This window comes from Pieris napi, chromosome 8, assembly GCF_905475465.1.
Source record: "Pieris napi chromosome 8, ilPieNapi1.2, whole genome shotgun sequence".
NCBI lineage: Eukaryota > Metazoa > Arthropoda > Insecta > Lepidoptera > Pieridae > Pieris > Pieris napi.
Window position 1 is genome coordinate 12,030,953 of NC_062241.1, and position 14,113 is coordinate 12,045,065.

The following is a 14,113-nucleotide window of genomic DNA, read 5'->3' on the forward strand; positions in this document are numbered from 1 at the left end:
GCTTATAGGCGGTCATGGTACGAAAAAATGCTATTGACTTTAGGTACCTAAACTCAACTGCATCTCAACTGGATCGTTTTAAGAAAGTTCATGGTAGGCCCCCAGAACGTACCAATTCTTAAAAGTCCTGCAACGCACTCGCGAGCTCTCTGGCCTTTTATTGATTTCTTATTTTCAGGCCATCAATATTATGATAATAGCTAAAAGTGGCGCAGACATTTATAAGTATTCGAAGTTACAACAAGAAGCACATAGCCAAATCCATAAATATCCTCCATCATATTTAGAAAAATTAAATAGTAAAACTGATAGCATTTACGCTGTCGAAGGTATTCTTATAGGCTTAACAGTGATATATCTTGTTTTTAATGTGATTTTGCTAATTGGATTATGTAGGGTGAGTATAATTATTATACCGTAGTGGAAATATAACTAGATATTGTCCACTAGGATGTTAATTGTTCGTCGAAGGAAATTGTGCAATTATTTTACCGATGTTACGTCAATTATTAATGCCATAAAAAACAAAAACGATGTTTTCAAATAAAATTCTTTGTATTAAGATAACAATCCTATGGTAAAAAAAATCTTCTCAGAAAATGCAGATCGTATCGTATGATCCTTTTTTATTACCTACAACTTTGCCATTTCACTTTTTTCCATAGGACTTTTAGTTTTGCCGGAAATCGAGATAAACCGTGTTTTACCCTTAAAATTTCTAATTAAATATATATATATATATATGTATATAGGTATATGTAAGATAACTTATGTTAGGTTACATAACTCTCGCAACGCAGTTCTTTTACCGTTAAAACTTGTGAGATCTATGTTAAGCCAATACCATGTTGGTCAATTTATTCAGTCCCTACTAAGGGACTTCCTCTCTTAAGTTATCACGTAATTCGCTAGTTAATCTTTTAGTGACCATAAAAATACATTGACTTACTTGATATGCCGTACAACCTTTGCTTGGTAACTATACCAATTTTATTCACAATTACATTACCAATCTTTTAAAAAGTTCCGGGATAACTAAGTGCATTTAAAAAAACAGTTTTTATATATTTCCAGAAAATGCGAATTTTGATCAAAATCTACTTGATTGCAACACCAGCTTTTATCATTTCCCGTACGGTGTTGTATGCATGCGAATTCGGACTTGTTGCAAACGATGTAATTTTTCAAATGTTGAATATGAACTCAGCATTCTACGTTCTGAACATTATCTTTGTATGTAAGTAAAACCTGATGAATTTTTCTAAACTACTAGAAATACTAAAAAGTGTAGCGATCTACAATCTGTGCCATCACTACGATGATTCATAGCCTGAATATGCAGATTCTCGATCTTAAATACTGGGGCTTTCGGGTCAGTCAGTGGTTATTCTGGAGGTCTCTCTTTAGACTGGAGGAACACCAACCTTACTCCACAAGTCTTTAAAAATCAAATAGAGCCATCCTTCACCTTTGTATTGTACAAATGCTCTATTACTACTGAAAAGATTTTCAATACCAGAAAGGTTATTATAGATAAACTAGCTGACCCGGCAAACGTCGTTTTGCCATGTATGTTTCTAGGAAACATTTTTTTAGGTCAATAAAAGTAACTATCTACTATAATAAAAAAGGGGTTGATCGTAGAGGGGTAACAATTAAGGGTAGTATGAATTTTTGTATGTATAAAAATAATAAAAACAAAAAGTTTTGTTTAAAAATAAAAAATAAAAATTTAGTGGTGGAACCACCCTTAACATTCAGTATATTGAAAAATAGTTTTTTTCCGATACTCAGACTTACTGAATATGCATACAAAATTTCATAAGAATCGGTCGAGCCGTTCCAGTGGACAAGAGAATTTTATATATTAGATTTACTTTTTTAATAAAAACTAAATCAGTCCAATTGCGCACTTTTAACTAAAGTATTGTATTCTTTTTTAATTATGTGTTTAATTATGTGTACGCTGTAATAAATAGAGAAAGATTAGAATAAAAATGATTAATTTTTTGTTTTTTTTAATTGATTCATAATGAATTAATTTGATAAATATTTTGATATGACACTGATGAAATGTGTTTTTATGTTTCAGTACTCGACATTATATTTTGTTTCATCTTTGCCGTAGTATATAAAACATCGGAGAATCACGAGAATATGCCACATGGTATCCACTAATACAAATTTTTAGAATAAATAAATATACAAAAGTGCTGTTTTTCTTTTCAATTCACTTTAACTTAATTTACCCCACTTAGTCACACCTTTATTTTTTTAAAAACGTCACGTAGATGTTCAGCGTTTTTGTCGAAGAAAAGGGAGAGAGCGATTAAGAGAGAGTGAGAAGGGTGAATTACCTTAAAGAAATTGTATTTTTATTATTAAAATTTATGCCAAATAATTTATTAAAATCTCAAATTACGAATTGTAAATTAAAATGCCATGTGGTTTTCATCGAAGAAATAAATTTAAAAAATTAAATTTTTAATTTGTATTAATTTTCGACACTTAATATTTAAATGACAATTAAATTCCTAACATATTATCATTTTACCCTCTCTCTAAGTCTCGGAAATCAGAAGTTTTAAAAACGCGTTATAGGGGGATTACTGTACATGTTATCAAAATTTATAAAAGTTCAGAATTTACTAATTTCAGAATAGGCTTTATTGGTACCAGAAGCAGTGATGGCCGAGTGTCAGAGGGTGCGACACACACACTGAGGTAGGTTCGAATCCCGGTTGAACCAATCATCTTTTCTATGTCCGCAAGACTCGATCGTACGGTGAAGGAAAACATCTTAAAGCATGCATTAGATCCAAAAAGTTGACGGCATGTATAACCTAACGCTGTATGGATTTTAAGCCCTGGATCTGTTTAAGCATCTTTCTTTGAAGTCAAGGGGGCCGTTCAAGTATTACGTAAGCACTATGGGGGGAGGGGATGTTTGATTTTCTTATTGGGTTATAACGTCAACAGTAATTATTTACTTTTTTACGCACACATTGTCTATGCTTGAAAACGAAATGCATTTTCGAGGATTCCTACAAACGTTAATACATTTATGTACTTTTGTTTTTGACAGCTTTGCTGATGACAAGACAATGGGGGGTGGATAAATTACGTGTCACGTTGTTTGTCCGTAATGGACTCCTAAACTACCGAACCGATATCAATCAAATTTGCACACCGAGTGTAGTTTGATCCAACTTAAAAGTGAGGATAGCTTACATCTCAATTTATACCTGCAATATTATTTTATTGCAAAATATTTGTTTATTATTTGATAGTCACAAGTCACTGTGTTGAAAGTACCAAGGTTTCACATAAGCTACAATTTAATGGCATAACCACCAAAAAAGCATGGTGGTCCCCATGACTGGTGTTCTCCTACCGTTTCCCTTGAATAGTTTGCTACTATGTAATACAACAAAAACCTTAGCCACAGCAACGCTTGGCCGGTCTTCCAGTTAAATATTAAAATATAGTTGAAAGGGTTCTGTCCACTTTTATTACAGGAGCCTTTTAATGATGATGAATTTATTTTCTAGTTTGCAACATTTATTTCAACCTGGTGATGAGTTACTATGATGTTATGCTAGTGGATAATGTACAGGCTACCTATCGCTCATAAATCGTTTCAGTTAGATTCTGATATCTGGGGGCCTACCATGAACTTTCTTAAAACAATCCAGTTGAGATGCAGTTGAGTTTAGGTACCTAAAGTCAATCGCATTTTTTCGTACCATGACCGCCTATAAGCTGAATCGTATTAGCATCGCAAGACCGAATGAAAGAACGATAATTTTGTTTGTGGTTTCTATGTAAGTTTAGAAATTTAACTGTCAAACTTACTTCGACAGATGTTTCTATAAAAATAAATAAAATATAAAATTATTTTAAATAATTCATCAATTACAATAAGCTATTATGTCTTAATATATATTTATTTAATATAAAACTATTATTTTGATATATTTTAAATTTAAAGTTTTCTGGTGCTGTGCAGTTGACACTTATTATTTTTAAACGTTTCCTTCAAATTTTGATAGGAGCTTTCAATATATTTGGTGTTTACAAAATTTCGGTTTCATAAATATAGTTTTACAAGTTGTTTAACTTATAAAATAATATGATGGGGTAAGTATTGTTCAAAAATTGGTTTCTTAAAAATAAATATCTATATCGAAGTGAATTGCTGATATTAAACTCTTTGCATAAGATATTACAATCAACGAATCAACGAATCGAAAATCATCAAGTAAATAATGATAAAAATTGATTCCTTAATATTTTACAAATTCAATTTATACGTTAACTAATTCATATAATATAAATAATTCTATTGTCTTTACAGCTTAAACCTGACAAACTCGCTGAATTGAGAGAAGGAAATATATAAATGAATATATGTATGTTTATATCCAATTGAACATTGCCTGATTCAAGACAAGACAAGATTTTTCTATCTTGATGGAGTTATCCTAACTAAATAAATACTGTTATTGTAATACTTTCAAATGGCTTATTCGAAATAAGCCATAATAATAATGGCTTTTTTTATTTATTGTTACTTTCGTGCAGGGGGCCTACCATGAACTCTTATTGCGAGCCTATTGACAACCTACAACTGAGATGCATCGCTAATTCGTACCATGACATCGAAAAAACGAGACAGTTTAGGTTCCCACGTGACCTTAGCGATTATCAGATTTCGTTCGTTCAATTTGTATGAAAATCCGTACCATGACCGCTCGGCTGAACCGAAATTTGACAGTTGCGCCTTCCAACTATGACAGGATAAGCGATTCAAAAAAAGTTACTTTTTGTTCAACTTTTTTGTATCGAAATGTCCAAATAATAGTTTAGAACCTATAAAATTCAATATTTGTATTAAAACTTGTTAATTAAAATAATAAGATTTATCTACTATGGCTAACATATGAAAAAAATATAATTTTTATATTTTGGGGTATTTTGAGTTTAGAGAGTGTGATAATAAATATATTATTAAAATATCGACAGAGATGAGAAGCAAGACGGCAATGCCCTTCTACCGACTTCGAAGATATTGATTTTATAATTTATTATAGATTAACTACATTGACTCATTGAAGATTTCAGTGTACCTACAAATAATTGAACATGGTTCAATAATATTTTAATTAATTATTTAGGCATGTCTAACAAAAACATAATTCCCCAATATATCATATTTACAATAAATAATAATGCCATATCACTAGTAGATATTTATTATAGTTAAATTTTTCCTCATTATGTTCATGAATTGTATTATTCTCCTCTGCTTTTTCTTTAAAAAAACAGAGGTGTTTCTCAAATTTATTATGTGTAAATAATAAGCCATTTGAAAGTATTACAATAACAGTATTTATTTAGTTAGGATGACTCCATCAAGATAGAAAAATCTTGTCTTGTCTTGTCTTGAATCAGGCAATGTTCAATTGGATATAAACATATATTCATTTATATATTTTCTTCTCTCAATTCAGCGAGTTTGTCAGGTTTAAGCTGTAAAGACAATAGAATTATTTATATTATATGAATTAGTTAACGTATAAATTGAATTTGTAAAATATTAAGGAATCAATTTTTATCATTATTTACTTGATGATTTTCGAGTAATAGGTTGATTGTAATATCTTATGCAAAGAGTTTAATATCAGCAATTCACTTCGATATAGATATTTATTTTTAATAAACCAATTTTTGAACAATACTTACCCCATCATATTATTTTATAAGTTAAACAATTTGTAAAACTATATTTATGAAACCGAAATTTTGTAAACACCAAATATATTGAAAGCTCCTATCAAAATTTGAAGGAAACGTTTAAAAATAATAAGTGTCAACTGCACAGCACCAGAAAACTTTAAATTTAAAATATATCAAAAGAATAGTTTTATATTAAATAAATATATATTAAGACATAATAGCTTATTATAATTGATGAATTATTTAAAATAATTTTATATTTTATTTATTTTTATAGAAACATCTGTCGAAGTAAGTTTGACAGTTAAATTTCTAAACTTACATAGAAACCACAAACAAAATTATCGTTCTTTCATTCGGTCTTGCGATGCTAATACGATTCAGCTTATAGGCGGTCATGGTACGAAAAAATGCGATTGACTTTAGGTACCTAAACTCAACTGCATCTCAACTGGATTGTTTTAAGAAAGTTCATGGTAGGCCCCCTGGTCTGAAATCGTCTTTGTTTCATCCCGTGCCACACACTGTATTTTTCATATCACATGTTATGAAAATGCGATTCTGACAGACTTGAAATAAATAATAAATAAATGAATGTACCGGGCAGAAACAACGTTGTTTCTCCCCTGTTTCTGACTGACACTGTGGCATTGCATTGGTCTGAAATTGTCTTGTTTCGTCTGGCATAACAGAGATCAAAACTCACTGTTTCAATGCATGTGATATAAAAAATACATTTGTACTTGTATAGTGTCAAATGTCAAACAATGATTCTTTTTAGTTCTGGTTCTCAGATTTCTTTATCTATTTCTTGATAATATGTCAATCGAAGAAGGTTATCAGCCTCCTGTGCCTATTATAATAAGAACGAGAAAAAAGATCAACATGTATATAAAAACAGTAGCAAAAGCAAAACAATAACTGTCTCTTTTATACTCATAAGCTTGACTGAGCGCGAAAGAGACGGACAGTCTTTTCATGATGCATATTCAGAGTGAAGTCACGCCTCGCGTTTATTCACAGGCACTACACAAGCACAAAGTGTAAATGTATTGAAGCTGCCAGCTTTAGATAACATACCTATACTATTGGTGCACGGTGATAGAACCTACGACCTCTGGGATGAGAGTCGCACGCCATTAAGCCAACACTGCAACATTGCTTATTAAAATATAATAAATGTGTAAACCATGTGCAATCCATTCTTATCAAAATTTAAGAGAATAGGATTTTAATAGATGCACAATACCTACAAATTACGAGTATAGTTTTAAAAATAACAATTACTAAGCTTTATTGATTTAGTGTAGGACCAAATGCCAATAAGAATGATTTTGTTAAAAAAAGTTTTGAATCTTTTCAGACGCCTAAAGATGGACATATTATTGACAGCTGAAGCAAAGAACATATTTATTGCGTCTTTTCAAATCGTAAGTCATTTTGTAAAACCTCTAAATTTGAAAAAACCTCTAAAAAAAAATCTCTATAGGAAAACGAAACGAAACAAGATTCTCTATGGAAGTTGTAAAAGAAATGTTACCATTGTTATTATGACAGTCTTATCACTTTCGTTCAATACAAATATAATCAAAAATTTAAACCTATATATTATATGTCACCGTAAAATTGTAAACACCGTTAAGCCGCATTTACATTTATCTGACGTGTTGTGTTGTGATGCTCTCTGTCGTGATGGCTACTGTTCACATTGATATGACGTGTTATGATGCATTATGACGGTTTTTTGTATCAGCTCCGTCTTGACTCCCAGAGAGTTCACACATTTGCAATGTTTTTTCAAGAATCATCCGATTCAGATTCAGATTTTGAAGAAGAGTTGGAATTATTGGCGTTGGCAACGCTTCTAACTAAACAAAGAAAAAGAAGAAGATATTGGATACATCCCGTAAATAGAAAAAGAGAGAGCAGAGGCGAGTTTCATTGTCTCGTTAAAGAGCTTGAGAGTGATGCAGAAAAATTTCATCAGTATTTTAGAATGTTTAAGGCACAGTTTGAGGAAATTCATCGTTTGATTGAAGAAGACATCAAAAAAATACGGACAAAATTTCGTAAACCTATTGGAACAAAAGAAAGACTTGCAGTATGTTTAAGGTAAGATTTTTATTTTTCATATAAATCAATTATCTTCCTCAGAAAATTGTATGTCTGAATAATATGCCGAGAGACGAGAATCCTGTTGTTCCGAATCCAATGTCGATGCTTCCATTGGTGCTGTGAATGTCGGTGTGTAGGCGAAGGTTGATGTACTGGGGAATGACAGCATGGATGTGGATGTGTGAACGGGTGATTGCAGTCTCTGTTGTTGCGGCTGAGAAATAATCTGGCGAGTCACATTGATTGGCATTCTGCGGATTTGGTCTTGTGCTTCGAGGATGCGTATTTCGGCTTGTGATATTGCCGTGTGCAAATCTAATTTTATTTTGGATCTGTTCGAGTTTAGGAAGTTTTTTTAGGGCTTTGCTCATGCTGAGAAAGAATAAGTCAGTTTCATCCATGTCTTTATCCTGGAGCTTGTTTTGTTGTTTTTGAAGTCGCAAATCATGCGATGATTTCATCAAATCGTATAATTCATGTAAGTTGGTTTTATTGCGTACAGGTCTGCTATAATTTGAAGAACTGGATTGTGGTGTTGGTGAGTGGTTATCTAATTGAGATTGAATGGTATCGGATTCAGATTCTTCTAAATTAATATCAGATCTTACTGAATTTGGCGGTGACTCAAGATTAGTTACTGTAGCCCGAGATTCTATATACGTCTGTAAAAAATTCATCTGCTCTTCATACTTCCATGGAATTATTGATTTAGCGGCCTGACCACTTTTTTTATTTTTACGACGTTTCATGGCGTTTACATAGGCATTTCTTAATTTTGTCCACTCATCTTTACATTTATCCGCTGAAACAAAAAAAAACATATTTTATTTTAATTCGTTGGTCGTTGGCGTTCAGTTATCGCATGGGTTTTTCTACAGTTAAAATCATAGTCGAAGAAGTATGTACTGCAATATGGAAGAATTTGGCACCTATTGTAATGCCCAAACCTACTGAACAAACATGGAGAGAGATTGAAAAAGGTTTTGAAAAGATATGGCATTTCCCAAATTGTCTCGGATCACTGGACGGAAAGCACATTAATTTAATATGTCCAATAAATGCCGGCTCAACTTATTTTAATTACAAAAATGAGCATTCGATTGTGTTGCTAGGACTTGTTGACGCCCATTACAGATTTATTATAGTAGATGTAGGGGCATATGGGAGAAATAGTGATGGTGGTATATACCAAGAGTCATTAATGGGGAAAATGTTTGAAAATTGTCAGTTAAATGTGCCACCGAATAAACCATTAAGCCAAAATACTGAACCTTTACCTTACACTATTGTGGCAGATGCGGCATTTCCATTAAAAACCTATTTATTAAAACCATACAGTAAAGTAAAATTAGTTAACAATGATGCAAACAAAATTTTTAATTATCGTTTATCGCGTGCTCGCCGCACTGTAGAAAATGCATTCGGTATATTGCGAGCGAGATTTAGAGTGTTTCAAGGACCTTTACAAGTACAGCCGAACATGGCGGACAAGATTGTACTTGCTGCTTGCTGCCTCCATAACCTTTTAACTCAAAATACACAAGAAACTGAAGAAATATTGACGGACGAAATTCAGGTTCACAACAGTGGCTTTGTAGACATTGGCCCTTTACATAGAAATCCATCACAAGAAGCTACTCAAGTTCATAACGGTATCAGAACGGTATCAGTTTCATACATTTAATATGGAAGCGTTCACATTTATTCAATGTGGTGTGTTATGACGGCTTCTGATGTGTCGTGTCACAGGCGATCCCGGTCCGCGTCAGAAAGGGTGAGGTGCGGGGGGCGGTGCCGTGAGACGTCATACCGCATCAGACTAGTGTGCACGCGCCACGCGCCAGTGTTGTGTTATTACGCGTCAGAAATGGACGAAGAGCAACTAATTGAATACGTAAGACAATTTAAAGTGATTTATAATCCAAAATGTAAAGAATATAAAGATCAAGTTATGAGAGCAGCTATTTGGGAAGAGATAGGAGAAAAAATGAAACAACCTCGTAAGTAAAGTGCTTTTATTTAATTATACCGAGTTCTACTTTGTCTAATAGCTTGAATTTGCCATGGAACTTGCCCTTCTGAACTGACAAAATAGTTTTTAAACGCTTCGCGAACTTGAGTAGCTTCTTGTGATGGATTTCTATGTAAAGGGCCAATGTCTACAAAGCCACTGTAATCTATCTCGCGAGATTGTGAACTGTCGAAAGATTGTGAACCTCAACGCACTGCTTACAACTTAACGTATTATTCAGTAGATTGTAATCTATCGAAGTGAAACCGTCAAACTTAACTTCCCAACAATTTATAAATATTACCAAATCTAAAGCTGTGAGTTACTTTCAACACGACATCAATTTACATTCATCAAAGTAATCTATTACAATCTAACGGTTTACAATTTTACGGTGACATATAGATAGGTAAAAAATAATAGAAATACAAACTTAATAAGATTATTTTAAAATATGTATATGGAACTACTGGCTGAACCGGCAAACGTTGTTTTGCCATGTATATTATTTCTAGGAAACATTAGTTCAATATAATAACTATCAACTATAATAAAAAATAGAGGTTGATCGTAGAGCAGTGAAAATTAAGGGTTGTATGTATTTTTGTATGTTGTATAATAAAAACATAAAAACAAAAAAATTGTCTAAAAAATAAAAATAATTTATTCCTTATCACTTAGGGGTTTGAAAGATAGTAAGAATATTCATAAAAAAATCATAAGAATCTCTGGCATTGAGAGTGTCCATGGGCGACAGTATCACTTAACATCAGGTCAGCCTCCTTCCGGTTTGCCCCCGGTTCTTTAAAAGTCTTACTCTTTTAAGCTGTAGGAGTCGAAATGTTTTATTTCAATGTTTAGTAAAACTATGTGGTTTAATGATTTCTTATTTTCAGGCCATCAATATTATGTTTATATCTAAAAATGTCGGAGATATTAATCATTTGCAGTTCCTAAATAGCCTAGACGATCCATATTTTTTTAATTTAGTTAATTTAGCAAAATGGAAAAGTAAATTGAATTGCATTTACGCTGTCAAAGGTGTTCTTATAGGCTTAACAGTCGCATTTCTTGTTTTTAGTGGGATTTTGCTAATTGGATTATTTATGGTGAGTATAATTATTATACCTATATATTGTCCGCTAGGACGCGAACTCTTTGTCGAAGAAAATTGTGCAATTATTTTCCGATGTTACGTCAATTCATTATTTTTAGTATGGTTTTGGTATGGTTATTTTCAAATAAAACACTTCATTTGAAGGTGACTACTGACGTTTACTGTTTCAAGGGTAGTGGGGTTGCGAAGCCAACATAAACTAATTTGGCTCATTTAAGGGTAATAAATCATAGTGACCCTTCAATACAAGTGAAATCATCTTATTACACGACATAACAATAATAATCGGACGAAATCGAAAACATGAATATTGTAATACAATTGATGAGTTTTGGTTGGTTGGTTTTTTGGCGCCATGTGTGCGACGATGACTAACATCTAACTTTTAATATATATTATATATGTAAATTAACTAATGTTAGGTAACATAAGTCTCGCTACGCAGTTTTACCGTAAGAAGTTTGGAGATCTATGTTAAGCCAATACCACGTTGGTGAATTTATTCAATCCCTACTTTAGGGATCTTCTCTCTTAAGTTATCACGTAATTCGCTAGTGCTAACATCTTTTAGTGACTATATCGATATTGAAATTCTTCTGTATTAATTAAATACTGTGACTTACTTGATATATATATGTATTGAGTATTCACGATACAACCTCTGCTTGGTAACTAAAAATTCAGGCTTCTAATTTTATTCACAATGAAGTTAGTGGGTCGAAAATGGCCTGTCTTTTACCAATTTTTAAAAAGTTCCGGGATAATTTTGTGTATTTAAAAATTGTTTTTATATATTTCCAGAAAAAACGAATGTTGATCAAAAGCTATTTGATTGCGGCACCAGCTTTTATAATTTCCCGTACGGTGTTGTATGCATGCGAATTCGTACTTGTTAAAACCAATGTAGTATTCCAAGCCATGAATATGAACTCAGCATTCTACGTTCTAAACATTATCTCTGTATGTAAGTAAAACCTGATGAATATTTCTTAACTACTACAAATACTAAAAAGTGTAGCGATCTACAATCTGTGCCATTACTACGATAACTTCAAATCCTGAAAAGCGCTAACAAAGCCATTCTATAACGTAAACGGTAAATCTACTCAGTAGTAATGTTCTATATTAAGATTTTCAATATCACTTGACGTAGTATTTTATTATAGATATATTTAATTTATTAATTAAAACTAAACCTAAAAAAATAATAGTAGAATGAAACCTATTGGAAAAGGAGGAGAATATTATAAAAATTAAAGGAAAAATAATTTACGGGCGATCTGAGGTCGGGAAGGGGAAGGGGGGTTAGTTTTTAGGATAAAAAACAGTTTATCTCGATTTCCGGCAAAACTAAAAGACCTATCGAAGAAAGTTAAATGGCAAAATTGTAGGTAATAAAAAGATCTATAACTTTTGTATTCACACATTTTTCACATAACCTCAAAATTTATGTGAAAAATTAAAAAAAACTAGTTTTTGGTTTTTTATTTTTATCTTTTACAAAAATTTATTTTTTTAAACGAAATTTGGTGAAAACTTACCTTTCTATGTCCCAAATACGCTGTAATTTATTTGATTAAAAATATTTATTTTTTCACCTTATTTTGAATTAATTTAAAAAAAACACCCTAATTTTCAATCGAAAATTCACCCGTCAAAATATCAGCTTTTTTCAAAAAGTTGGTGTGCTTTCAGTTTGTTGAAATCTCTACTTTCGTATGGTAAAAAAAAATATATATATGTATTACCATAGTACATCTTTTCAGAAAATGCAAAAAATCGTATGCAGTAACAACCAGACCCGTCATCCCCTTCCTTACTTCTCTATGAAATACGAAAATTTTAGCCCATCTAAAGGCTAATATTTTGTTTTAGGTCACTCAGGTATATATAAGTTATCTTAAAATAGTAATAAATAGGCATCTTATTAAAATTTAAAGAAGATTCATAGGGAAGGGGATGACGGGTATGGGCGTTACTGCATACAATTTTTTGCATTTTCTGAGAAGATTTACTATGGTAATATATATATATTTTTTTACCATAGGAAAGTAGAGATTTCAACGAACTGAAAGCATACCAACTTTTTGAAAAAAGCTGATATTTTGACGGGTGAATTTTCGATTGAAAATTAGGGTGCTTTTTCGATATTAATTCAAAATAAGGTGATAAAATTATTATTTCAAATCAAATAAATAACAGCGTATTTGGGACATAGAAAGGTAAGTTTTCACCAAATTTCGTAAAAAAAAAATTTTTGTAAAAGAAAAATTGTAAAATAAACTTGGTTTTTTGAATTTTTCACATAAATTTTGAGGTTATGTGAAAAATGTGTGAATACAAAAGTTTTAGATGTTTTTATTACCTACAACTTTGCCATTTAACTTTCTTCGATAGGACTTTTAGTTTTGCCGGAAATCGAGATAAACCGTTTTTTACCCTTAAAACTCTCCCCCCTGCCCCTTCCCGACCTCAGATCGCCCGTAAAATATTTTTCCTTTAATTTTTATAATATTCTCCTCCTTTTCCAATAGGTTTCATTCTACTATTATTTTTTTAGGTTTCAAAAATTATCGGCACTGGTCTAATAAAACTGATGAAATGTTTATTATGTTTCAGTATTCGACATTATGCTTTTTTTCATCATTTCCATGGTATATAATACCTGGGAAAAAGAAGAGAATATGCGACATGGAGCTAATAGACATTTTTTGCATAAATAAATATACAAAAGTGCTGTTTTTCATTTCAATTCAGTATTTCCTCATTGACACCTTACTGTTTTTATAAAAAAATGGTCAAGGCCAAAAGTCAACGGTTCATCGGATGTTAAGTGATACCGCCCATCGACACTCTCAGTGCCAGAGGACACGCGTGTGCTTTTCCGTCCTTTTAAGAATTGGTACGTTCTTTTCTAGAAGGTCCCTAAGTCGAATATAGTTCGGAAATAATTCAGTGGGCAGTTGGTTCCACATAATGGTCGTGGGCGGCAAAAAATGCATTAAAAAACACTCTATAATAAAAATAAGACATGTAAAGATACGAACGATTTATTTTAGAATCTTTTATTAATTAGGCTTCAGATCAATGGGTACATATATCCCTATGTCGGCATAGTTTTGGGGTCATTG

The 14,113-nt window shown here is 32.0% G+C and overlaps 3 long non-coding RNA genes across 6 annotated transcripts in view; 2 read left to right on the plus strand and 1 right to left on the minus strand.

Moving 5' to 3' along the window:
- The window catches only part of LOC125051680, a 33,070-nt gene that overhangs the window by 12,325 nt on the left and 6,632 nt on the right, over window positions 1–14,113 (plus strand). For 3 of the 4 annotated variants that reach the window (XR_007117322.1, XR_007117324.1, XR_007117325.1), the window contains 3 exons: window positions 179–397; window positions 1,075–1,237; window positions 2,093–2,203. The exons of the other annotated variant lie outside the window; for it this stretch is intronic. This is a non-coding gene — a long non-coding RNA (uncharacterized LOC125051680). Of the gene's footprint in view, window positions 1–178; window positions 398–1,074; window positions 1,238–2,092; window positions 2,204–14,113 lie in introns of those variants that run through there. 4 annotated transcript variants of the gene reach the window in all.
- LOC125051682 lies at window positions 5,368–5,806 on the minus strand. Its single transcript, XR_007117326.1, has 2 exons — window positions 5,746–5,806; window positions 5,368–5,532 (listed from the first exon to the last, which is right to left on the minus strand). It is a non-coding gene; the product is annotated as an uncharacterized LOC125051682 (long non-coding RNA).
- On the plus strand, window positions 7,057–13,681 carry LOC125051685. Its single transcript, XR_007117329.1, has 4 exons — window positions 7,057–7,169; window positions 10,762–10,974; window positions 11,784–11,946; window positions 13,602–13,681. It is a non-coding gene; the product is annotated as an uncharacterized LOC125051685 (long non-coding RNA).